The sequence below is a fragment of the Camelus bactrianus genome, unplaced genomic scaffold (assembly GCF_048773025.1).
Source record: "Camelus bactrianus isolate YW-2024 breed Bactrian camel unplaced genomic scaffold, ASM4877302v1 HiC_scaffold_33, whole genome shotgun sequence".
Taxonomy (NCBI): Eukaryota; Metazoa; Chordata; class Mammalia; order Artiodactyla; family Camelidae; genus Camelus; species Camelus bactrianus.
The window spans coordinates 1,767,754-1,794,563 of NW_027413948.1; positions in this window are offsets into that span (position 1 = coordinate 1,767,754).

Consider the following 26,810-nt stretch of genomic DNA (forward strand, 5'->3'; position numbering starts at 1 on the left):
AATGGAGTTTGCAACTGAAAAGGAACTTTGTGTTCCCACGAAGATAGGTGAAGGTCGGCTTTCACACACACCTATCTCTCAGAACTGAGCAAGTGGAGAGACGTTCGTTCATCTAGCACCAAGGGAACGGGTTGCAGGAGACACTTTTTCTCTGTTTCTCACTCTGTTACCTAGTGCCGGTTTGAAATTCCGGCAGTTTTCACTGTAAAACCGAGTTTGAGCTTGCACCTCCCCATATATATGTATGGAATGGAGTTTGCAACTGAAAAGAAACTTTGTGTTCCCAACAAGCTAAATGAAGGACGGCTTTCACACACGCGTATCTCTCGGAACTGAGAAAGTGGAGAGACGTTCGTTCATCTAGCACCAAGGGAACTGGTTGCTGGAGACACTTTTTCTCTACTTTCGCAGTGTGTTTCCTAGTGCCGGTTTGAAGTTCCTGCAGTTTTCATTGTAAAACCGAGTTTGAGCCTGTACCTCCCCATATATATGAATGGAATGGAGTTTGCAACTGAAAAGAAACTTTGTGTTCCCAACAAGCTAAATGAAGTACGGCTTTCACACACACTTATCTCTCAGAAATGAGCAAGTGGAGAGACGTTCGTTCAACTACAACCAAGAGAACGGGTTGCAGGAGACACTTTTTCTCTGCTTTCTCAGTCTGTTTCCTAGTGCCGGTTTGAAGTTCCTGCAGTTTTCACTGTCAAACGGAGTTTGAGCTAGTACCTCCCCATATATATGTATGGAATGGAGTTTGAAACTGAAAAGAAACTTTGTGTTCCCAACAATCTAGGTGAAGGTCGGCTTTCACACACACTTATCTCTCAGAACTGAGCAAGTGGAGAGACGTTCGTTCATCTAGCACCAAGGGAACGGGTTGCAGGAGAAACTTTTTCTCTGGTTTCTCAGTCTGTTTCCTAGTGCCGGTTTGAAGTTCCTGCAGTTTTCACTGTCAACCCGAGTTGGAGCTAGTACCTCCCCATATATATGTATAGAATGGGGTTTGCAAGTGAAAAGAAAATTTGTGTTCCCAACAAGCTAGGTGAAGGACGGCTTTCACACACACGTATGTCTCAGAACTGAGCAAGTGGAGAGACGTTCGTTCATCTAGCACCAAGGGAACGGGTTGCAGGAGACAACTTTTTCTCTGATTTCTCCGTCTGTTTCCTAGTGCCGGTTTGTAGTTCCTGCAGTTTTCACTGTAAAACCGAGTTTGAGCTTGTACCTCCCCATATATATGTATGGAATGGAGTTTGCAACTGAAAAGAAACTTTGTGTTCCCAACAAGCTAAATGAAGGACGGCTTTCACACACACGTATCTCTCAGAACTGAGCAAGTGGAGAGACGTTCGTTCATCTAGCACCAAGGGAACGGGTTGCAGGAGACACTTTTTCTCTGCTTTCTCAGTCTGTTACCTAGTGCCGGTTTGAATTTCCTGCAGTTTTCACTGTCAAAAGGAGTTGGAGCTAGTACCTCCCCATATATATGTATGGAATGGAGTTTGCAACTGAAAAGAAACTTTGTGTTCCCAACAAGCTAGGTGAAGGTCGGCTTTCACACACACTTATCTCTCAGAACTGAGCAAGTGGAGAGACGTTCGTTCATCTAGCACCAAGGGAACGGGTGGCAGGAGACACTTTTTCTCTGCTTTCTCAGTCTGTTTCCTAGTTCCGGTTTGAAGTTCCTGCAGTTTTCACTGTCAAACAGGGTTAGAGCTAGTACCTACCCATATATATGTATGGAATGGAGTTTGCAACTGAAAAGAAACTTTGTGTTCAAAACAAGCTAGGTGAATGTCGGCTTTCACACACACGTATCTCTCAGAACTGAGCAAGTGGAGAGACGTTCGTTCATCTAGCACCAAGGGAACGGGTTGCAGGAGACACTTTTTCTCTGCTTTCTCAGTCTGTTTCCTAGTGCCGGTTTGAAGTTCCTGCAGTTTTCACTGTCAAACCGAGTTGGAGCTAGTACCTCCCCATATATATGTATGGAATGGAGTTTGCAACTGAAAAGGAACTTTGTGTTCCCACGAAGATAGGTGAAGGTCGGCTTTCACACACACTTATCTCTCAGAACTGAGCAAGTGGAGAGACGTTCGTTCATCTAGCACCAAGGGAACGGGTTGCAGGAGACACTTTTTCTCTGTTTCTCACTCTGTTACCTAGTGCCGGTTTGAAATTCCGGCAGTTTTCACTGTAAAACCGAGTTTGAACTTGCACCTCCCCATATATATGTATGGAATGGAGTTTGCAACTGAAAAGAAACTTTGTGTTCCCAACAAGCTAAATGAAGGACGGCTTTCACACACGCGTATCTCTCGGAACTGAGAAAGTGGAGAGACGTTCGTTCATCTAGCACCAAGGGAACTGGTTGCTGGAGACACTTTTTCTCTACTTTCGCAGTCTGTTTCCTAGTGCCGGTTTGAAGTTCCTGCAGTTTTCATTGTAAAACCGAGTTTGAGCTTGTACCTCCCCATATATATGAATGGAATGGAGTTTGCAACTGAAAAGAAACTTTGTGTTCCCAACAAGCTAAATGAAGTACGGCTTTCACACACACTTATCTCTCAGAAATGAGCAAGTGGAGAGACGTTCGTTCAACTACAACCAAGAGAACGGGTTGCAGGAGACACTTTTTCTCTGCTTTCTCAGTCTGTTTCCTAGTGCCGGTTTGAAGTTCCTGCAGTTTTCCCTGTCAAACGGAGTTTGAGCTAGTACCTCCCCATATATATGTATGGAATGGAGTTTGAAACTGAAAAGAAACTTTGTGTTCCCAACAATCTAGGTGAAGGTCGGCTTTCACACACACTTATCTCTCAGAACTGAGTAAGTGGAGAGACGTTCGTTCATCTAGCACCAAGGGAACGGGTTCCAGGAGACACTATTTCTCTGCTTTCTCAGTCTGTTTCAAAGTGCCGGTTTGAAGTTCCTGCAGTTTTCACTGTCAAACCGAGTTGGAGCTACTACCTCCCCATATATATGTATGGAATGGAGTTTGCAACTGAAAAGGTACTTTGTGTTCCCAAGAAGCTAGGTGGAGGACGGCTTTCACACACACTTATCTCTCAGAACTGAGCAAGTGGAGAGACGTTCGTTCATCTAGCACCAAGGGAACGGGTTGCAGGAGACAACTTTTTCTCTGATTTCTCCGTCTGTTTCCTAGTGCCGGTTTGTAGTTCCTGCAGTTTTCACTGTAAAACCGAGTTTGAGCTTGTACCTCCCCATATATATGTATGGAATGGAGTTTGCAACTGAAAAGAAACTTTGTGTTCCCAACAAGCTAAATGAAGGACGGCTTTCACACACACGTATCTCTCAGAACTGAGCAAGTGAAGAGACGTTCGTTCATCTAGCACCAAGGGAACGGGTTGCTGGAGACACTTTTTCTCTGCTTTCGCAGTCTGTTTCCTAGTGCCGGTTTGAAGTTCCTGCAGTTTTCATTGTAAATCCGAGTTTGAGCCTGTACCTCCCCATATATATGGAAGGAATGGAGTTTGCAACTGAAAAGAAACTTTGTGTTCCCAACAAGCTAAATGAAGGACGGCTTTCACACACACTTATCGCTCAGAAATGAGCAAGTTTAGAGACGTTCGTTCATCTAGCACCAAGGGAACGGGTGGCAGGAGACACTTTTTCTCTGTTTTCTCAGTCTGTTTCCTAGTGCCAATTTGAAGTTACTGCAGTTTTCACTGTCAAACGGAGTTGGAGCTAGTACCTCCCCATATATATGTATGGAGTGGAGTTTGCAACTTAAAAGAAACTTTGTGTTCCCAACAAGCTAGTTGAAGGTCGGCTTTCACACACACACATCTCAGAACTGAGCAAGTGGAGAGACGTTCGTTCATCTAGCACCAAGGGAACGGGTTGCAGGAGACACTTATTCTCTGCTTTCTCACTCTGTTACCTAGTGCCGGTTTGAATTTCCTGCAGTTTTCACTGTCAAAAGGAGTTGGAGCTAGTACCTCCCCATATATATGTATGGAATGGAGTTTGCAACTGAAAAGAAACTTTGTGTTCCCAACAAGCTAGGTGAAGGTCGGCTTTCACACACACTTTTCTCTCAGAACTGAGCAAGTGGAGAGACGTTCGTTCATCTAGCACCAAGGGAACGGGTGGCAGGAGACACTTTTTCTCTGCTTTCTCAGTCTTTTTCCTAGTGCCGGTTTGAAGTTCCTGCAGTTTTCACTGTCAAACAGGGTTAGAGCTAGTACCTACCCATATATATGTATGGAATGGAGTTTGCAACTGAAAAGAAACTTTGTGTTCAAAACAAGCTAGGTGAAGGTCGGCTTTCACACACACGTATCTCTCAGAACTGAGCAAGTGGAGAGACGTTCGTTCATCTAGCACCAAGGGAACGGGTTGCAGGAGACACTTTTTCTCTGCTTTCTCAGTCTGTTTCCTAGTGCCGGTTTGAAGTTCCTGCAGTTTTCACTGTCAAACCGAGTTGGAGCTAGTACCTCCCCATATATATGTATGGAATGGAGTTTGCAACTGAAAAGGAACTTTGTGTTCCCACGAAGATAGGTGAAGGTCGGCTTTCACACACACCTATCTCTCAGAACTGAGCAAGTGGAGAGACGTTCGTTCATCTAGCACCAAGGGAACGGGTTGCAGGAGACACTTTTTCTCTGTTTCTCACTCTGTTACCTAGTGCCGGTTTGAAATTCCGGCAGTTTTCACTGTAAAACCGAGTTTGAGCTTGCACCTCCCCATATATATGTATGGAATGGAGTTTGCAACTGAAAAGAAACTTTGTGTTCCCAACAAGCTAAATGAAGGACGGCTTTCACACACGCGTATCTCTCGGAACTGAGAAAGTGGAGAGACGTTCGTTCATCTAGCACCAAGGGAACTGGTTGCTGGAGACACTTTTTCTCTACTTTCGCAGTCTGTTTCCTAGTGCCGGTTTGAAGTTCCTGCAGTTTTCATTGTAAAACCGAGTTTGAGCCTGTACCTCCCCATATATATGAATGGAATGGAGTTTGCAACTGAAAAGAAACTTTGTGTTCCCAACAAGCTAAATGAAGTACGGCTTTCACACACACTTATCTCTCAGAAATGAGCAAGTGGAGAGACGTTCGTTCAACTACCACCAAGAGAACGGGTTGCAGGAGACACTTTTTCTCTGCTTTCTCAGTCTGTTTCCTAGTGCCGGTTTGAAGTTCCTGCAGTTTTCCCTGTCAAACGGAGTTTGAGCTAGTACCTCCCCATATATATGTATGGAATGGAGTTTGAAACTGAAAAGAAACTTTGTGTTCCCAACAATCTAGGTGAAGGTCGGCTTTCACACACACTTATCTCTCAGAACTGAGCAAGTGGAGAGACGTTCGTTCATCTAGCACCAAGGGAACGGGTTGCAGGAGAAACTTTTTCTCTGGTTTCTCAGTCTGTTTCCTAGTGCCGGTTTGAAGTTCCTGCAGTTTTCACTGTCAACCCGAGTTGGAGCTAGTACCTCCCCATATATATGTATAGAATGGAGTTTGCAAGTGAAAAGAAAATTTGTGTTCCCAACAAGCTAGGTGAAGGACGGCTTTCACACACACGTATCTCTCAGAACTGAGCAAGTGGAGAGACGTTCGTTCATCTAGCACCAAGGGAACGGGTTGCAGGAGACAACTTTTTCTCTGATTTCTCCGTCTGTTTCCTAGTGCCGGTTTGTAGTTCCTGCAGTTTTCACTGTAAAACCGAGTTTGAGCTTGTACCTCCCCATATATATGTATGGAATGGAGTTTGCAACTGAAAAGAAACTTTGTGTTCCCAACAAGCTAAATGAAGGACGGCTTTCACACACACGTATCTCTCAGAACTGAGCAAGTGGAGAGACGTTCGTTCATCTAGCACCAAGGGAACGGGTTGCTGGAGACACTTTTTCTCTGCTTTCGCAGTCTGTTTCCTAGTGCTGGTTTGAAGTTCCTGCAGTTTTCATTGTAAATCCGAGTTTGAGCCTGTACCTCCCCATATATATGGAAGGAATGGAGTTTGCAACTGAAAAGAAACTTTGTGTTCCCAACAAGCTAAATGAAGGACGGCTTTCACACACACTTATCGCTCAGAAATGAGCAAGTGGAGAGACGTTCGTTCATCTAGCACCAAGGGAACGGGTGGCAGGAGACACTTTTTCTCTGTTTTCTCAGTCTGTTTCCTAGTGCCAATTTGAAGTTACTGCAGTTTTCACTGTCAAACGGAGTTGGAGCTAGTACCTCCCCATATATATGTATGGAGTGGAGTTTGCAACTTAAAAGAAACTTTGTGTTCCCAACAAGCTACTTGAAGGTCGGCTTTCACACACACACATCTCAGAACTGAGCAAGTGGAGAGACGTTCGTTCATCTAGCACCAAGGGAACGGGTTGCAGGAGACACTTATTCTCTGCTTTCTCACACTGTTACCTAGTGCCGGTTTGAATTTCCTGCAGTTTTCACTGTCAAAAGGAGTTGGAGCTAGTACCTCCCCATATATATGTATGGAATGGAGTTTGCAACTGAAAAGAAACTTTGTGTTCCCAACAAGCTAGGTGAAGGTCGGCTTTCACACACACTTATCTCTCAGAACTGAGCAAGTGGAGAGACGTTCGTTCATCTAGCACCAAGGGAACGGGTGGCAGGAGACACTTTTTCTCTGCTTTCTCAGTCTGTTTCCTAGTGCCGGTTTGAAGTTCCTGCAGTTTTCACTGTCAAACAGGGTTAGAGCTAGTACCTACCCATATATATGTATGGAATGGAGTTTGCAACTAAAAAGAAACTTTGTGTTCAAAACAAGCTAGGTGAAGGTCGGCTTTCACACACACGTATCTCTCAGAACTGAGCAAGTGGAGAGACGTTCGTTCATCTAGCACCAAGGGAACGGGTTGCAGGAGACACTTTTTCTCTGCTTTCTCAGTCTGTTTCCTAGTGCCGGTTTGAAGTTCCTGCAGTTTTCACTGTCAAACCGAGTTGGAGCTAGTACCTCCCCATATATATGTATGGAATGGAGTTTGCAACTGAAAAGGAACTTTGTGTTAACACGAAGATAGGTGAAGGTCGGCTTTCACACACACCTATCTCTCAGAACTGAGCAAGTGGAGAGACGTTCGTTCATCTAGCACCAAGGGAACGGGTTGCAGGAGACACTTTTTCTCTGTTTCTCACTCTGTTACCTAGTGCCGGTTTGAAATTCCGGCAGTTTTCACTGTAAAACCGAGTTTGAGCTTGCACCTCCCCATATATATGTATGGAATGGAGTTTGCAACTGAAAAGAAACTTTGTGTTCCCAACAAGCTAAATGAAGGACGGCTTTCACACACGCGTATCTCTCGGAACTGAGAAAGTGGAGAGACGTTCGTTCATCTAGCACCAAGGGAACTGGTTGCTGGAGACACTTTTTCTCTACTTTCGCAGTCTGTTTCCTAGTGCCGGTTTGAAGTTCCTGCAGTTTTCATTGTAAAACCGAGTTTGAGCCTGTACTTCCCCATATATATGAATGGAATGGAGTTTGCAACTGAAAAGAAACTTTGTGTTCCCAACAAGCTAAATGAAGTACGGCTTTCACACACACTTATCTCTCAGAAATGAGCAAGTGGAGAGACGTTCGTTCAACTACAACCAAGAGAACGGGTTGCAGGAGACACTTTTTCTCTGCTTTCTCAGTCTGTCTCCTAGTGCCGGTTTGAAGTTCCTGCAGTTTTCACTGTCAAACGGAGTTTGAGCTAGTACCTCCCCATATATATGTATGGATTGGAGTTTGAAACTGAAAAGAAACTTTGTGTTCCCAACAATCTAGGTGAAGGTCGGCTTTCACACACACTTATCTCTCAGAACTGAGCAAGTGGAGAGACGTTCGTTCATCTAGCACCAAGGGAACGGGTTGCAGGAGAAACTTTTTCTCTGGTTTCTCAGTCTGTTTCCTAGTGCCGGTTTGAAGTTCCTGCAGTTTTCACTGTCAACCCGAGTTGGAGCTAGTACCTCCCCATATATATGTATAGAATGGGGTTTGCAAGTGAAAAGAAAATTTGTGTTCCCAACAAGCTAGGTGAAGGACGGCTTTCACACACACGTATCTCTCAGAACTGAGCAAGTGGAGAGACCTTCGTTCATCTAGCACCAAGGGAACGGGTTGCAGGAGACACTATTTCTCTGCTTTCTCAGTCTGTTTCCCAGTGCCGGTTTGAAGTTCCTGCAGTTTTCACTGTAAAACCGAGTTGGAGCTAGTACCTCCCCATATATACGTATGGAATGGAGTTTGCAACAGAAAAGAAACTTTTTGTTCCCAACGAGCTATGTGAAGGACGGCTTTCACACACACTTATCTCTCGGAACTGAGCAATTGGAGAGACGTTCGTTCATCTAGCACCAAAGGAACGAGTTGCAGGAGACACTTTTTCTCTGCTTTCGCAGTCTGTTTCCTAGGGCCGGTTTGAAGTTCCTGCAGTTTTCACTGTAAAACCGAGTTTGAGCTTGTACCTCCCCATATATATGTATGGAATGGAGTTTGCAACTGAAAAGAAACTTTGAGTTCCCAACAAGCTAAATGAAGGACGGCTTTCACACACACGTATCCCTCGGAACTGAGCAAGTGGAGAGACGTTCGTTCATCTAGCACCAAGGGAACGGGTTGCTGGAGACACTTTTTCTCTGCTTTCGCAGTCTGTTTCCTAGTGCCGGTTTGAAGTTCCTGCAGTTTTCATTGTAAAACCGAGTTTGAGCTTGTACCTCCCCATATATATGTATGGAATGGTGTTTGCAACTGAAAAGAAACTTTGTTTTCCCAACAAGCTAAATGAAGGACGGCTTTCACACACACTTATCTCTCAGAAATGAGCAAGTGGAGAGACGTTCGTTCATCTAGCACCAAGGGAACGGGTGGCAGGAAACACTTTTTCTCTGCTTTCTCAGTCTATTTCCTAGTGCCGGTTTGAAGTTACTGCAGTTTTCACTGTCAAACGGGGTTGGAGCTAGTACCTCCCCATATATATGTATGGAATGGAGTTTGCAACTGAAAAGAAACTTTGTGTTCCCAACAAGCTAGGTGAAGGACGGCTTTCACACACACTTATTTCTCAGAACTGAGCAAGTGGAGAGACGTTCGTTCATCTAGCACCAAGGCAACGGGTGGCAGGAGAAACTATTTCTCTGCTTTCTCAGTCTGTTTCCTAGTGCCGGTTTGAAGTTCCTGCAGTTTTCACTGTCAAACAGAGTTGGAGCTAGTACCTACCCATATATATGTATGGAATGGAGTTTGCAACTGAAAAGAAACTTTGTGTTCAAAACAAGCTAGGTGAAGGTCGGCTTTCACACACACGTATCTCTCAGAACTGAGCAAGTGGAGAGACGTTCGTTCATCTAGCACCAAGGGAACGGGTTGCACGAGACACTTTTTCTCTGCTTTCTCAGTCTGTTTCCTAGTGCCGGTTTGAAGTTCCTGCAGTTTTCACTGTAAAACCGAGTTGGAGCTAGTACCTCCCCATATATATGTATGGAATGGAGTTTGCAACTGAAAAGGAACTTTGTGTTCCCACGAAGATAGGTGAAGGTCGGCTTTCACACACACTTATCTCTCAGAACTGAGCAAGTGGAGAGACGTTCGTTCATCTAGCACCAAGGGAACGGGTTGCAGGAGACACTTTTTCTCTGTTTCTCACTCTGTTACCTAGTGCCGGTTTGAAATTCCGGCAGTTTTCACTGTAAAACCGAGTTTGAGCTTGCACCTCCCCATATATATGTATGGAATGGAGTTTGCAACTGAAAAGAAACTTTGTGTTCCCAACAAGCTAAATGAAGGACGGCTTTCACACACGCGTATCTCTCGGAACTGAGAAAGTGGAGAGACGTTCGTTCATCTAGCACCAAGGGAACTGGTTGCTGGAGACACTTTTTCTCTACTTTCGCAGTCTGTTTCCTAGTGCCGGTTTGAAGTTCCTGCAGTTTTCATTGTAAAACCGAGTTTGAGCTTGTACCTCCCCATATATATGAATGGAATGGAGTTTGCAACTGAAAAGAAACTTTGTGTTCCCAACAAGCTAAATGAAGTACGGCTTTCACACACACTTATCTCTCAGAAATGAGCAAGTGGAGAGACGTTCGTTCAACTACAACCAAGGGAACGGGTTGCAGGAGACACATTTTCTCTGCTTTCTCAGTCTGTTTCCTAGTGCCGGTTTGAAGTTCCTGCAGTTTTCATTGTCAAACGGAGTTTGAGCTAGTACCTCCCCATATATATGTATGGAATGGAGTTTGAAACTGAAAAGAAACTTTGTGTTCCCAACAATCTAGGTGAAGGTCGGCTTTCACACACACTTATCTCTCAGAACTGAGCAAGTGGAGAGTCGTTCGTTCATCTAGCACCAAGGGAACGGGTTGCAGGAGAAACTTTTTCTCTGGATTCTCAGTCTGTTTCCTAGTGCCGGTTTGAAGTTCCTGCAGTTTTCATTGTCAACCCGAGTTGGAGCTAGTACCTCCCCATATATATGTATAGAATGGGGTTTCCAACTGAAAAGAAAATTTGTGTTCCCAACAAGCTAGGTGAAGGACGGCTTTCACACACACGTATCTCTCTGAACTGAGCAAGTGGAGAGACCTTCGTTCATCTAGCACCAAGGGAACGGGTTGCAGGAGAAACTATTTCTCTGCTTTCTCAGTCTGTTTCCCAGTGCCGGTTTGAAGTTCCTGCAGTTTTCACTGTAAAACCGAGTTGGAGCTAGTACCTCCCCATATATACGTATGGAATGGAGTTTGCAACAGAAAAGAAACTTTTTGTTCCCAACGAGCTATGTGAAGGACGGCTTTCACACACACTTATCTCTCGGAACTGAGCAATTGGAGAGACGTTCGTTCATCTAGCACCAAGGGAACGAGTTGCAGGAGACACTTTTTCTCTGCTTTCGCAGTCTGTTTCCTAGGGCCGGTTTGAAGTTCCTGCAGTTTTCACTGTAAAACCGAGTTTGAGCTTGTACCTCCCCATATATATGTATGGAATGGAGTTTGCAACTGAAAAGAAACTTTGAGTTCCCAACAAGCTAAATGAAGGACGGCTTTCACACACACGTATCTCTCGGAACTGAGCAAGTGGAGAGACGTTCGTTCATCTAGCACCAAGGGAACGGGTTGCTGGAGACACTTTTTCTCTGCTTTCGCAGTCTTTTTCCTAGTGCCGGTTTGAAGTTCCTGCAGTTTTCATTGTAAAACCGAGTTTGAGCTTGTACCTCCCCATATATATGTATGGAATGGTGTTTGCAACTGAAAAGAAACTTTGTTTTCCCAACAAGCTAAATGAAGGACGGCTTTCACACACACTTATCTCTCAGAAATGAGCAAGTGGAGAGACGTTCGTTCATCTAGCACCAAGGGAACGAGTGGCAGGAGACACTTTTTCTCTGCTTTCTCAGTCTGTTTCCTAGTGCCGGTTTGAAGTTACTGCAGTTTTCACTGTCAAACGGGGTTGGAGCTAGTACCTCCCCATATATATGTATGGAATGGAGTTGGCAACTGAAAAGAAACTTTGTGTTCCCAACAAGCTAGGTGAAGGACGGCTTTCACACACACTTATTTCTCAGAACTGAGCAAGTGGAGAGACGTTCGTTCATCTAGCACCAAGGGAACGGGTTGCAGGAGACACTTTTTCTCTGCTTTCTCAGTCTGTTTCCTAGTGCCGGTTTAAAGTTCCTGCAGTTTTCACTGTCAAACCGAGTTGGAGCTAGTACCTCCCCATATATATGTATGGAATGGAGTTTGCAACTGAAAAGGATCTTTCTGTTCCCACGAAGCTAGGTGAAGGTCGGCTTTCACACACACTTATCTCTCAGATCTGAGCAAGTGGAGAGACGTTCGTTCATCTAGCACCAAGGGAACGGGTTGCAGGAGATACTTTTTCTCTGTTTCTAAATCTGTTACCTAGTGCCGGTTTGAAATTCCGGCAGTTTTCACTGTAAAACCGAGTTTGAGCTTGTACCTCCCCATATATATGTATGGAATGGAGTTTGCAACTGAAAAGTAACTTTGTGTTCCCAACAAGCTAAATGAAGGACGGCTTTCACACACACGTATCTCTCGGAACTGAGCAAGTGGAGAGACGTTCGTTCATCTAGCACCAAGGGAACGGGTTGCTGGAGACACTTTTTCTCTGCTTTCGCAGTCTGTTTCCTAGTGCCGGTTTGAAGTTCCTGCAGTTTTCATTGTAAAACCGAGTTTGAGCTTGTACCTCCCCATATATATGAATGGAATGGAGTTTGCAACTGAAAAGAAACTTTGTGTTCCCAACAAGCTAAATGAAGTACGGCTTTCACACACACTTATCTTTCAGAAATGAGCAAGTGGGGAGACGTTCGTTCAACTACAACCAAGAGAACGGGTTGCAGGAGACACATTTTCTCTGCTTTCTCAGTCTGTTTCCTAGTGCCGGTTTGAAGTTCCTGCAGTTTTCACTGTCAAACGGAGTTTGAGCTAGTACCTCCCCATATATATGTATGGAATGGAGTTTGAAACTGAAAAGAAACTTTGTGTTCCCAACAAGCTAGGTGAAGGTCGGCTTTCACACACACTTATCTCTCAGAACTGAGCAAGTGGAGAGACGTTCGTTCATCTAGCACCAAGGGAACGGGTTGCAGGAGAAACTTTTTCTCTGCTTTCTCAGTCTGTTTCCTAGTGCCGGTTTGAAGTTCCTGCAGTTTTCACTGTCAACCCGGGTTGGAGCTAGTACCTCCCCATATATATGTATGGAATGGAGTTTGCTACTGAAAAGAAACTTTGTGTTCCCAACAAGCTAGGTGAAGGACGGCTTTCACACACACGTATCTCTCAGAACTGAGCAAGTGGAGAGACCTTCGTTCATCTAGCACCAAGGGAACGGGTTGCAGGAGACACTATTTCTCTGCTTTCTCAGTCTGTTTCCCAGTGCCGGTTTGAAGTTCCTGCAGTTTTCACTGTAAAACCGAGTTGGAGCTAGTACCTCCAAATATATACGTATGGAATGGAGTTTGCAACAGAAAAGAAACTTTTTGTTCCCCACAAGCTAGGTGAAGGGCGGTTTTCACACACACTTTTCTCTCGGAACTGAGCAATTGGAGAGACGTTCGTTCATCTAGCACCAAGGGAACGAGTTGCAGGAGACACTTTTTCTCTGCTTTCGCAGTCTGTTTCATAGGGCCGGTTTGAAGTTCCTGCAGTTTTCACTGTAAAACCGAGTTTGAGCTTGTACCTCCCTATATATATGTATGGAATGGAGTTTGCAACTGAAAAGAAACTTTGAGTTCCCAACAAGCTAAATGAAGGACGGATTTCACACACACGTATCTCTCGGAACTGAGCAAGTGGAGAGACGTTCGTTCATCTAGCACCAAGGGAACGGGTTGCTGGAGACACTTTTTCTCTGCTTTCGCAGTCTGTTTCCTAGTGCCGGTTTGAAGTTCCTGCAGTTTTCATTGTAAAACCGAGTTTGAGCTTGTACCTCCCCATATATATGTATGGAATGGTGTTTGCAACTGAAAAGAAACTTTGTTTTCCCAACAAGCTAAATGAAGGACGGCTTTCACACACACATATCTCTCAGAAATGAGCAAGTGGAGAGACGTTCGTTCATCTAGCACCAAGGGAACGGGTGGCAGGAGACACTTTTTCTCTGCTTTCTCAGTCTGTTTCTTAGTGCCGGTTTGAAGTTACTGCAATTTTCACTGTCAAACGGGGTTGGAGCTAGTACCTCCCCATATATATGTATGGAATGGAGTTTGCAACTGAAAAGAAACTTTGTGTTCCCAACAAGCTAGGTGAAGGACGGCTTTCACACACACATATCTCTCAGAAATGAGCAAGTGGAGAGACGTTCGTTCATCTAGCACCAAGGGAACGGGTGGCAGGAGACACTTTTTCTCTGCTTTCTCAGTCTGTTTCTTAGTGCCGGTTTGAAGTTACTGCAGTTTTCACTGTCAAACGGGGTTGGAGCTAGTACCTCCCCATATATATGTATGGAATGGAGTTTGCAACTGAAAAGAAACTTTGTGTTCCCAACAAGCTAGGTGAAGGACGGCTTTCACACACACTTATTTCTCAGAACTGAGCAAGTGGAGAGACGTTCGTTCATCTAGCACCAAGGCAACGGTTGGCAGGAGAAACTATTTCTCTGCTTTCTCAGTCTGTTTCCTAGTGCCGATTTGAAGTTCCTGCAGTTTTCACTGTCAAACCGAGTTGGAGCTAGTACCTCCCCATATATATGTATGGAATGGAGTTTGCAACTGAAAAGGATCTTTGTGTTCCCAAGAAGCTAGGTGAAGTTCGGCTTTCACACACACATATCTCTCAGAACTGAGCAAGTGGAGAGACGTTCGTTCATCTAGCACCAAGGGAACGGGTTGCAGGAGTCACTTTTTCTCTGCTTTCTCAGTCTGTTTCCTTGTGCCGGTTTGATGTTCCTGCAGTTTTCACTGTAAAACCGAGTTTGAGCTTGTACCTCCCCATATATATGTATGGAATGGAGTTTGCAACTGAAAAGAAACTTTGTGTTCCCAACAAGCTAAATGAAGGACGGCTTTCACACACACGTATCTCTCGGAACTGAGCAAGTGGAGAGACGTTCGTTCATCTAGCACCAAGGGAACGGGTTGCTGGAGACACTTTTTCTCTGCTTTCGCAGTCTGTTTCCTAGTGCCGGTTTGAAGTTCCTGCAGTTTTCATGGTAAAACCGAGTTTGAGCTTGTAACTACCCATATATATGTATGGAATGGAGTTTGCAACTGAAAAGAAACTTTGTGTTCCCAACAAGCTAAATGAAGGACGGCTTTCACACACACTTATCTCTCAGAACTGAGCAAGTGGAGAGACGTTCGTTCATCTAGCACCAAGGCAACAGGTGGAAGGAGAAACTTATTCTCTGCTTTCTCAGTCTGTTTCCTAGTGCCGGTTTGAAGATCCTGCAGTTTTCACTGTCAAACCGAGTTGGAGCTAGTACCTCCCCATATATATGTATGGAATGGAGTTTGCAACTGAAAAGAAACTTTGTGTTCCAACAAGCTAGGTGAAGGTCGGCTTTCACACACACTTATCTCTCAGAACTGAGCAAGTGGAGAGACGTTCGTTCATCTAGCACCAAGGGAACGGGTTCCAGGAGACACTTTTTCTCTGCTTTCTCAGTCTGTTTCCTAGTGCCGGTTTGAAGTTCCTGCAGTTTACACTGTCAAACCGAGTTGGAGCTAGTACCTCCCCATATATATGTATGGAATGGAGTTTGCAACTGAAAAGGTACTTTATGTTCCCAAGAAGCTAGGTGAAGGACGGCTTTCACACACACTTATCTCTCAGAACTGAGCAAGTGGAGAGACGTTCGTTCATCTAGCACCAAGGGAACGGGTTGCAGGAGACACTTTTTCTCTGCTTTCTCCGTCTGTTTCCTAGTGCCGGTTTGAAGTTCCTGCAGTTTTCACTGTAAAACCGAGTTTGAGCTTGTACCTCCCCATATATATGTATGGAATGGAGTTTGCAACTGAAAAGAAACTTTGTGTTCCCAACAAGCTAAATGAAGGACGGCTTTCACACACGTATCTCTCGGAACTGAGCAAGTGGAGAGATTTCGTTCATCTAGCACCAAGGGAACGGGTTGATGGAGACACTTTTTCTCTGCTTTCGCAGTCTTTTTCCTAATGCCGGTTTGAAGTTCCTGCAGTTTTCATTGTAAAACAGAGTTTGAGCTTGTACCTCCCCATATATATGTATGGAATGGAGTTTGCAACTGAAAAGAAACTTTGTGTTCCCATCAAGCTAAATGAAGGACGGCTTTCACAAACACTTACCTCTCAGAACTGAGGAAGTGGAGAGACGTTCGTTCATCTAGCACCAAGGGAACGGTTGGCAGGAGACACATTTTCTCTGCTTTCTCAGTCTGTTTCCTAGTGCCGATTTGAAGTTACTGCAGTTTTCACTGTCAAACGGAGTTGGAGCTAGTACGTCCCCATATATATGTATGGAGTGGAGTTTGCAACTGAAAAGAAACTTTGTGTTCCCAACAAGCTAGTTGAAGGACGGCTTTCACACACACTTATCTCTCAGAACTGAGCAAGTGGAGAGACGTTCGTTCATCTAGCACCAAGGGAACGGGTTGCAGGAGACACTTTTTCTCTGCTTTCTCAGTCTGTTTCCTAGTGCCGGTTTGAAGTTCCTGCAGTTTTCACTGTCAAACCGAGTTGGAGCTAGTACCTCCCCATATATATGTATGGAATGGAGTTTGCAACTGAAAAGAAACTTTGTGTTCCCAACAAGCTAGGTGAAGGTCGGCTTTCACACACACTTATCTCTCAGAACTGAGCAAGTGGAGAGACGTTCGTTCATCTATCACCAAGGGAACGGGTTCCAGGAGACACTTTTTCTCTGCTTTCTCAGTCTGTTTCCTAGTGCCGGTTTGAAGTTACTGCAGTTTTCACTGTCAAACCGAGTTGGAGCTAGTACCTCCCAATTTATATGTATGGAACGGAGTTTGCAACTGAAAAGAAACTTTGTGTTCCCAACAAGCAAGGTGAAGGACGGCTTTCACACACACTTATCTCTCAGAACTGAGCAAGTGGAAAGACGTTCGTTCATCTAGCACCAAGGCAACGGGTGGCAGGAGAAACTTTTTCTCTGCTTTCTCAGTCTGTTTCCTAGTGCCGGTTTGAAGTTCCTGCAGTTTTCACTGTCAAACCGAGTTGGAGCTAGTACATCCCCATATATATTTATGGAATGGAGTTTGCAACTGAAAAGAAACTTTGTGTTCCCAACAAGCTAGGTGAAGGTCGGCTTTCACACACACTTATCTCTCAGAACTGAGCAAGTGGAGAGACGTTCGTTCATCTAGCACCAAGGGAACGGGTTGCAGGAGACACTTTTTCTCTGCTTCTCAGTCTGTTTCCTAGTGCTGGTTTGAAGTTCCTGCAGTTTTCACTGTCAAACCGAGTTGGAGATAGTACCTCCCCATATATATGTATGGAATGGAGTTTGCAACTGAAAAAGAACTTTGTGTTCCCAAGAAGCTAGGTGAAGGACGGCTTTCACACACACTTATCTCTCAGAACTGAGCAAGTGGAGAGACGTTCGTTCATCTAGCACCAAGGGAACGGGTTGCAGGAGACACTTTTTCTCTGCGTTCTCCGTCTGTTTCCTAGTGCCGGTTTGAAGTTCCTGCAGTTTTCACTGTAAAACCGAGTTTGAGTTTGTACCTCCCCATGTATATGTATGGAATGGAGTTTGCAACTGAAAAGAAACTTTGTGTTCCCAACAAGCTAAATGAAGGACGGCTTTCACACACACGTATCTCTCGGAACTGAGCAAGTGGAGAGACGTTCGTTCATCTAGCACCAAGGGAACGGGTTGCTGGAGACACTTTTTCTCTGCTTTCGCAGTCTGTTTCCTAGTGCCGGTTTGAAGTTCCTGCAGTTTTCATTGTAAAACCGAGTTTGAGCTTGTACCTCCCCATATATATGTATGGAATGGAGTTTGCAACTGAAAAGAAACTTTGTGTTCCCAACAAGCTAAATGAAGGACGGCTTTCACACACACTTATCTCTCAGAAATGAGCAAGTGGAGAGACGTTCGTTCATCTAGCACCAAGGGAACGGGTGGCAGGAGACACTTTTTCTCTGCTTTCTCAGTCTGTTTCCTAGTGCCGGTTTGAAGTTACTGCAGTTTTCACTGTCAAACCGAGTTGGAGCTAGTACCTCCCCATATATATGTATGGAATGGAGTTTGAAACTGAAAAGAAACTTTGTGTTCCCAACAAGCTAGGTGAAGTTCGGCTTTCACACACATTTATCTCTCAGAACTGAGCAAGTGGAGAGACGTTCGTTCATCTAGCACCAAGGGAACGGGTTGCAGGAGAAACTTTTTCTCTGCTTTCTCAGTCTGTTTCCTAGTGCCGGTTTGAAGTTCCTGCAGTTTTCACTGTCAACCCGAGTTGGAGCTAGTACCTCCCCATATATATGTATGGAATTGAGTTTGCTACTGAAAAGAAACTTTGTGTTCCCAACAAGCTAGGTGAAGGACGGCTTTCACACACACGTATCTCTCAGAACTGAGCAAGTGGAGAGACCTTCGTTCATCTAGCACCAAGGGAACGGGTTGCAGGAGACACTATTTCTCTGCTTTCTCAGTCTGTTTCCCAGTGCCGGTTTGAAGTTCCTGCAGTTTTCACTGTAAAACCGAGTTGGAGCTAGTAAGTCCAAATATATACGTATGGAATGGAGTTTGCAACAGAAAAGAAACTTTTTGTTCCCAACAAGCTAGGTGAAATACGGTTTTCACACACACTTATCTCTCGGAACGGAGCAATTGGAGAGACGTTCGTTCATCTAGCACCAAGGGAACGAGTTGCAGGAGACACTATTTCTCTGCTTTCGCAGTCTGTTTCCTAGGGCCGGTTTGAAGTTCCTGCAGTTTTCACTGTAAAACCGAGTTTGAGCTTGTACCTCCCCATATATATGTATGGAATGGAGTTTGCAACTGAAAAGAAACTTTGTGTTCCCAACAAGCTAAATGAAGGACGGCTTTCACACACACTTATCTCTCAGAAATGAGCAAGTGGAGAGACGTTCGTTCATCTAGCACCAAGGGAACGGGTGGCAGGAGACACTTTTTCTCTGCTTTCTCAGTCTGTTTCTTAGTGCCGGTTTGAAGTTACTGCAGTTTTCACTGTCAAACGGGGTTGGAGCTTGTACCTCCCCATATATATGTATGGAATGGAGTTTGCAACTGAAAAGAAACTTTGTGTTCCCAACAAGCTAGGTGAAGGACGGCTTTCACACACACTTATTTCTCAGAACTGAGCAAGTGGAGAGACGTTCGTTCATCTAGCACCAAGGCAACGGTTGGCAGGAGAAACTATTTCTCTGCTTTCTCAGTCTGTTTCCTAGTGCCGATTTGAAGTTCCTGCAGTTTTCACTGTCAAACCGAGTTGGAGCTAGTACCTCCCCATATATATGTATGGAATGCAGTTTGCAACTGAAAAGAAACTTTGTGTTCCCAACAACCTAGGTGAAGGTCGGCTTTCACACACACTTATCTCTCAGAACTGAGCAAGTGGAGAGACGTTCGTTCATCTAGCACCAAGGGAACGGGTTGCAGGAGACACTTTTTCTCTGCTTTCTCAGTCTTTTTCCTAGTGCCGGTTTGAAGTTCCTGCAGTTTTCACTCTCAAACCGAGTTGGAGCTAGTACCTCCCCATATATATGTATGGAATGGAGTTTGCAACTGAAAAGGATCTTTGTGTTCCCAAGAAGCTAGGTGAAGTTCGGCTTTCACACACACATATCTCTCAGAACTGAGCAAGTGGAGAGACGTTCGTTCATCTAGCACCAAGGGAACGGGTTGCAGGAGTCACTTTTTCTCTGCTTTCTCAGTCTGTTTCCTTGTGCCGGTTTGATGTTCCTGCAGTTTTCACTGTAAAACCGAGTTTGAGCTTGTACCTCCCCATATATATGTATGGAATGGAGTTTGCAACTGAAAAGAAACTTTGTGTTCCCAACAAGCTAAATGAAGGACGGCTTTCACACACACGTTTCTCTCGGAACTGAGCAAGTGGAGAGACGTACTTTCATCTAGCACCAAGGGAACGGGTTGCTGGAGACACTTTTTCTCTGCTTTCGCAGTCTGTTTCCTAGTGCCGGTTTGAAGTTCCTGCAGTTTTCATGGTAAAACCGAGTTTGAGCTTGTAACTCCCCATATATATGTATGGAATGGAGTTTGCAACTGAAAAGAAACTTTGTGTTCCCAACAAGATAAATGAAGGACGGCTTTCACACACATTTATCTCTCAGAAATGAGCAAGTGGAGAGACGTTCGTTCATCTATCACCAAAGGAACGGGTGGCAGGAGACACTTTTTCTCTGCTTTCTCAGTCTGTTTCCTAGTGCCGGTTTGAAGTTACTGCAGTTTTCACTGTCAAACCGAGTTGGAGCTAGTACCTCCCCATATATATGTATGGAATGGAGTTTGCAACTGAAAAGAAACTTTGTGTTCCCAACAAGCTAGGTGAAGGACGGCTTTCACACACACTTATCTCTCAGAACTGAGCAAGTGGAGAGACGTTCGTTCATCTAGCACCAAGGCAACAGGTGGAAGGAGAAACTTTTTCTCTGCTTTCTCAGTCTGTTTCCTAGTGCCGGTTTGAAGTTCCTGCAGTTTTCACTGTCAAACCGAGTTGGAGCTAGTACCTCCCCATATATATGTATGGAATGGAGTTTGCAACTGAAAAGGAACTTTGTGTTCCCAACAAGCTAGGTGAAGGACGGCTTTCACACACACTTATCTCTCAGAACTGAGCAAGTGGAGAGACGTTCGTTCATCTAGAACCAAGGGAACGGGTTGCAGGAGACACTTTTTCTCTGCTTTCTCCGTCTGTTTCCTAGTGCCGGTTTGAAGTTCCTGCAGTTTTCACTGTAAAACCGAGTTTGAGCTTGTACCTCCCCATATATATGTATGGAATGGAGTTTGCAACTGAAAAGAAACTTTGTGTTCCCAACAAGCTAAATGAAGGACGGCTTTCACACACGTATCTCTCGGAACTGAGCAAGTGGAGAGATTTCGTTCATCTAGCACCAAGGGAACGGGTTGCTGGAGACACTTTTTCTCTGCTTTCGCAGTCTGTTTCCTAGTGCCGGTTTGAAGTTCCTGCAGTTTTCATTGTAAAAGCGAGTTTGAGCTTGTACCTCCCCATATATATGTATGGAATGGAGTTTGCAACTGAAAAGAAACTTTGTGTTCCCATCAAGCTAAATGAAGGACGGCTTTCACAAACACTTATCTCTCAGAACTGAGGAAGTGGAGACGTTCGTTCATCTAGCACCAAGGGAACGGTTAGCAGGAGACACATTTTCTCTGCTTTCTCAGTCTGTTTCCTAGTGCCGATTTGAAGTTACTGCAGTTTTCACTGTCAAACGGAGTTGGAGCTAGTACCTCCCCATATATATGTATGGAGTGGAGTTTGCAACTGAAAAGAAACTTTGTGTTCCCAACAAGCTAGTTGAAGGACGGCTTTCAAACACACTTATCTCTCAGAACTGAGCAAGTGGAGAGACCTTCGTTCATCTAGCACCAAGGGAACGGGTTGCAGGAGACACTTTTTCTCTGCTTTCTCAGTCTGTTTCCTAGTGCCGGTTTGAAGTTCCTGCAGTTTTCACTGTCAAACCGAGTTGGAGCTAGTACCTCCCCATATATATGTATGGAATGGAGTTTGCAACTGAAAAGAAACTTTGTGTTCCCACCAAGCTAGGTGAAGGTCGGCTTTCACACACACTTATCTCTCAGAACTGAGCAAGTGGAGAGACGTTCGTTCATCTATCACCAAGGGAACGGGTTCCAGGAGACACTTTTTCTCTGCTTTCTCAGTCTGTTTCCTAGTGCCGGTTTGAAGTTCCTGCAGTTTTCACTGTCAAACAGAGTTGGAGCTAGTACCTCCCCATATATATGTATGGAATGGAGTTTGCAACTGAAAAGGAACATTGTGTTCCCAAGAAGCTAGGTGAAGGACGGCTTTCACACACACTTATCTCTCAGAACTGAGCAAGTGGAGAGACTTTCGTTCATCTAGCACCAAGGGAACGGGTTGCAGGAGACACTTTTTCTCTGCTTTCTCCGTCTGTTTCCTAGTGCCGGTTTGAAGTTCCTACAGTTTTCACTGTAAAACCGAGTTTGAGCTTGTACCTCCCCATATATATGTATGGAATGGAGTTTGCAACTGAAAAGAATCTTTGTGTTCCCAACAAGCTAAATGAAGGACGGCTTTCACACACGTATCTCTCGGAACTGAGCAAGTGGAGAGACGTTCGTTCATCTAGCACCAAGGGAACGGGTTGCTGGAGACACTTTTTCTCTGCTTTCGCAGTCTGTTTCCTAGTGCCGGTTTGAAGTTCCTGCAGTTTTCATTGTAAAACCGAGTTTGAGCTTGTACCTCCCCATATATATGTATGGAATGGAGTTTGCAACTGAAAAGAAACTTTGTGTTCCCAAAAAGCTAAATGAAGGACGGCTTTCACACACTCTTATCTCTCAGAAATGAGCAAGTGGAGAGACGTTCGTTCATCTAGCACCAAGGGAACGGTTGGCTGGAGACACTTTTTCTCTGCTTTCTCAGTCTGTTTCCTAGTGCCGGTTTGAAGTTACTGCAGTTTTCACTGTCAAACCGAGTTGGAGCTAGTACCTCCCCATTTATATGTATGGAACGGAGTTTGCAACTGAAAAGAAACTTTGTGTTCCCAACAACCTAGGTGAAGATCGGCTTTCACACACACTTATCTCTCAGAACTGAGCAAGTGGAGAGACGTTCGTTCATCTAGCACCAAGGGAACGGGTTGCAGGAGACACTTTTTCTCTGCTTTCTCAGTCTGTTTCCTAGTGCCGGTTTGAAGTTCCTGCAGTTTTCACTCTCAAACCGAGTTGGAGCTAGTACCTCCCCATATATATGTATGGAATGGAGTTTGCAACTGAAAAGGATCTTTGTGTTCCCAAGAAGCTAGGTGAAGTTCGGCTTTCACACACACATATCTCTCAGAACTGAGCAAGTGGAGAGACGTTCGTTCATCTAGCACCAAGGGAACGGGTTGCAGGAGTCACTTTTTCTCTGCTTTCTCAGTCTGTTTCCTTGTGCCGGTTTGATGTTCCTGCAGTTTTCACTGTAAAACCGAGTTTGAGCTTTTACCTCCCCATATATATGTATGGAATGGAGTTTGCAACTGAAAAGAAACTCTGTGTTCCCAACAAGCTAAATGAAGGACGGCTTTCACACACACGTATCTCTCGGAACTGAGCAAGTGGAGAGACGTACTTTCATCTAGCACCAAGGTAACGGGTTGCTGGAGACACTTTTTCTCTGCTTTCGCAGTCTGTTTCCTAGTGCCGGTTTGAAGTTCCTGCAGTTTTCATGGTAAAACCGAGTTTAAGCTTGTAACTCCCCATATATATGTATGGAATGGAGTTTGCAACTGAAAAGAAACTTTGTGTTCCCAACAAGATAAATGAAGGACGGCTTTCACACACATTTATCTCTCAGAAATGAGCAAGTGGAGAGACGTTCGTTCATCTATCACCAAAGGAACGGGTGGCAGGAGACACTTTTTCTCTGCTTTCTCAGTCTGTTTCCTAGTGCCGGTTTGAAGTTCCTGCAGTTTTCACTGTCAAACCGAGTTGGAGCTAGTGCCTCCCCATATATATGTATGGAATGGAGTTTGCAACTGAAAAGGAACTTTGTGTTCCCAACAAGCTAGGTGAAGGACGGCTTTCACACACACTTATCTCTCAGAACTGAGCAAGTGGAGAGATGTTCGTTCATCTAGCACCAAGGCAACAGGTGGAAGGAGAAACTTTTTCTCTGCTTTCTCAGTCTGTTTCCTAGTGCCGGTTTGAAGTTCCTGCAGTTTTCACTGTCAAACCGAGTTGGAGCTAGTACCTCCCCATATATATGTATGGAATGGAGTTTGCAACTGAAAAGAAACTTTGTGTTCCAACAAGCTAGGTGAAGGTCGGCTTTCACACACACTTATCTCTCAGAACTGAGCAAGTGGAGAGACGTTCGTTCATCTAGCACCAAGGGAACGGGTTCCAGGAGACACTTTTTCTCTGCTTTCTCAGTCTGTTTCCTAGTGCCGGTTTGAAGTTCCTGCAGTTTTCACTGTCAAACCGAGTTGGAGCTAGTACCTCCCCATATATATGTATGGAATGGAGTTTGCAACTGAAAAGGAACTTTGTGTTCCCAACAAGCTAGGTGAAGGACGGCTTTCACACACACTTATCTCTCAGAACTGAGCAAGTGGAGAGACGTTCGTTCATCTAGAACCAAGGGAACGGGTTGCAGGAGACACTTTTTCTCTGCTTTCTCCGTCTGTTTCCTAGTGCCGGTTTGAAGTTCCTGCAGTTTTCACTGTAAAACCGAGTTTGAGCTTGTACCTCCCCATATATATGTATGGAATGGAGTTTGCAACTGAAAAGAAACTTTGTGTTCCCAACAAGCTAAATGAAGGACGGCTTTCACACACGTATCTCTCGGAACTGAGCAAGTGGAGAGATTTCGTTCATCTAGCACCAAGGGAACGGGTTGATGGAGACACTTTTTCTCTGCTTTCGCAGTCTGTTTCCTAGTGCCGGTTTGAAGTTCCTGCAGTTTTCATTGTAAAACCGAGTTTGAGCTTGTACCTCCCCATATATATGTATGGAATGGAGTTTGCAACTGAAAAGAAACTTTGTGTTCCCATCAAGCTAAATGAAGGACGGCTTTCACAAACACTTATCTCTCAGAACTGAGGAAGTGGAGACGTTCGTTCATCTAGCACCAAGGTAACGGTTAGCAGGAGACACATTTTCTCTGCTTTCTCAGTCTGTTTCCTAGTGCCGATTTGAAGTTACTGCAGTTTTCACTGTCAAACGGAGTTGGAGCTAGTACCTCCCCATATATATGTATGGAGTGGAGTTTGCAACTGAAAAGAAACTTTGTGTTCCCAACAAGCTAGTTGAAGGACGGCTTTCACACACACTTATCTCTCAGAACTGAGCAAGTGGAGAGACGTTCGTTCATCTAGCACCAAGGGAACGGGTTGCAGGAGACACTTTTTCTCTGCTTTCTCAGTCTGTTTCCTAGTGCCGGTTTGAAGTTCCTGCAGTTTTCACTGTCAAACCGAGTTGGAGCTAGTACCTCCCCATATATATGTATGGAATGGAGTTTGCAACTGAAAAGAAACTTTGTGTTCCCAACAAGCTAGGTGAAGGTCGGCTTTCACACACACTTATCTCTCAGAACTGAGCAAGTGGAGAGACGTTCGTTCATCTATCACCAAGGGAACGGGTTCCAGGAGACACTTTTTCTCTGCTTTCTCAGTCTGTTTCCTAGTGCCGGTTTGAAGTTCCTGCAGTTTTCACTGTCAAACCGAGTTGGAGCTAGTACCTCCCCATATATATGTATGGAATGGAGTTTGCAACTGAAAAGGAACTTTGTGTTCCCAAGAAGCTAGGTGAAGGACGGCTTTCACACACACTTATCTCTCAGAACTGAGCAAGTGGAGAGACTTTCGTTCATCTAGCACCAAGGGAACGGGTTGCAGGAGACACTTTTTCTCTGCTTTCTCCGTCTGTTTCCTAGTGCCGGTTTGAAGTTCCTGCAGTTTTCACTGTAAAACCGAGTTTGAGCTTGTACCTCCCCATATATATGTATGGAATGGAGTTTGCAACTGAAAAGAATCTTTGTGTTCCCAACAAGCTAAATGAAGGACGGCTTTCACACACGTATCTCTCGGAACTGAGCAAGTGGAGAGACGTTCGTTCATCTAGCACCAAGGGAACGGGTTGCTGGAGACACTTTTTCTCTGCTTTCGCAGTCTGTTTCCTAGTGCCGGTTTGAAGTTCCTGCAGTTTTCATTGTAAAACCGAGTTTGAGCTTGTACCTCCCCATATATATGTATGGAATGGAGTTTGCAACTGAAAAGAAACTTTGTGTTCCCAAAAAGCTAAATGAAGGACGGCTTTCACACACTCTTATCTCTCAGAAATGAGCAAGTGGAGAGACGTTCGTTCATCTAGCACCAAGGGAACGGGTGGCTGGAGACACTTTTTCTCTGCTTTCTCAGTCTGTTTCCTAGTGCCGGTTTGAAGTTACTGCAGTTTTCACTGTCAAACCGAGTTGGAGCTAGTACCTCCCCATTTATATGTATGGAACGGAGTTTGCAACTGAAAAGAAACTTTGTGTTCCCAGCAAGCAAGTTGAAGGACGGCTTTCACACACACTTATCTCTCAGAACTGAGCAAGTGGAAAGACGTTCGTTCATCTAGCACCAAGGCAACGGGTGGCAGGAGAAACTTTTTCTCTGCTTTCTCAGTCTGTTTCCTAGTGCCGGTTTGAAGTTCCTGCAGTTTTCACTGTCAAACCGATTTGGAGCTAGTACATCCCCATATATATTTATGGAATGGAGTTTGCAACTGAAAAGAAACTTTGTGTTCCCAACAAGCTAGGTGAAGGTCGGCTTTCACACACATTTATCTCTCAGAAATGAGCAAGTGGAGAGACGTTCGTTCATCTAGCACCAAGGGAACGGGTTGCAGGAGACACTTTTTCTCTGCTTTCTCAGTCTGTTTCCTAGTGCCGGTTTGAAGTTCCTGCAGTTTTCACTGTCAAACCGAGTTGGAGCTAGTACCTCCCCATATATATGTATGGAATGGAGTTTGCAACTGAAAAAGAACTTTGTGTTCCCAAGAAGCTAGGTGAAGGACGGCTTTCACACACACTTATCTCTCTGAACTGAGCAAGTGGAGAGACGTTCGTTCATCTAGCACCAAGGGAACGGGTTGCAGGAGACACTTTTTCTCTGCTTTCTCCGTCTGTTTCCTAGTGCCGGTTTGAAGTTCCTGCAGTTTTCACTGTAAAACCGAGTTTGAGTTTGTACTTCCCCATATATATGTATGGAATGGAGTTTGCAACTGAAAAGAAACTTTGTGTTCCCAACAAGCTAAATGAAGGACGGCTTTCACACACACGTATCTCTCGGAACTGAGCAAGTGGAGAGACGTTCGTTCATCTAGCACCAAGGGAACGGGTTGCTGGAGACACTTTTTCTCTGCTTTCGCAGTCTGTTTCCTAGTGCCGGTTTGAAGTTCCTGCAGTTTTCACTGTCAAACCGAGTTGGAGCTAGTACCTCCCCATATATATGTATGGAATGGTGTTTGAAACTGAAAAGAAACTTTGTGTTCCCAACAAGCTAGGTGAAGTTCGGCTTTCACACACACTTATCTCTCAGAACTGAGCAAGTGGAGAGACGTTCGTTCATCTAGCACCAAGGGAACGGGTTGCAGGAGAAACTTTTTCTCTGCTTTCTCAGTCTGTTTCCTAGTGCCGGTTTGAAGTTCCTG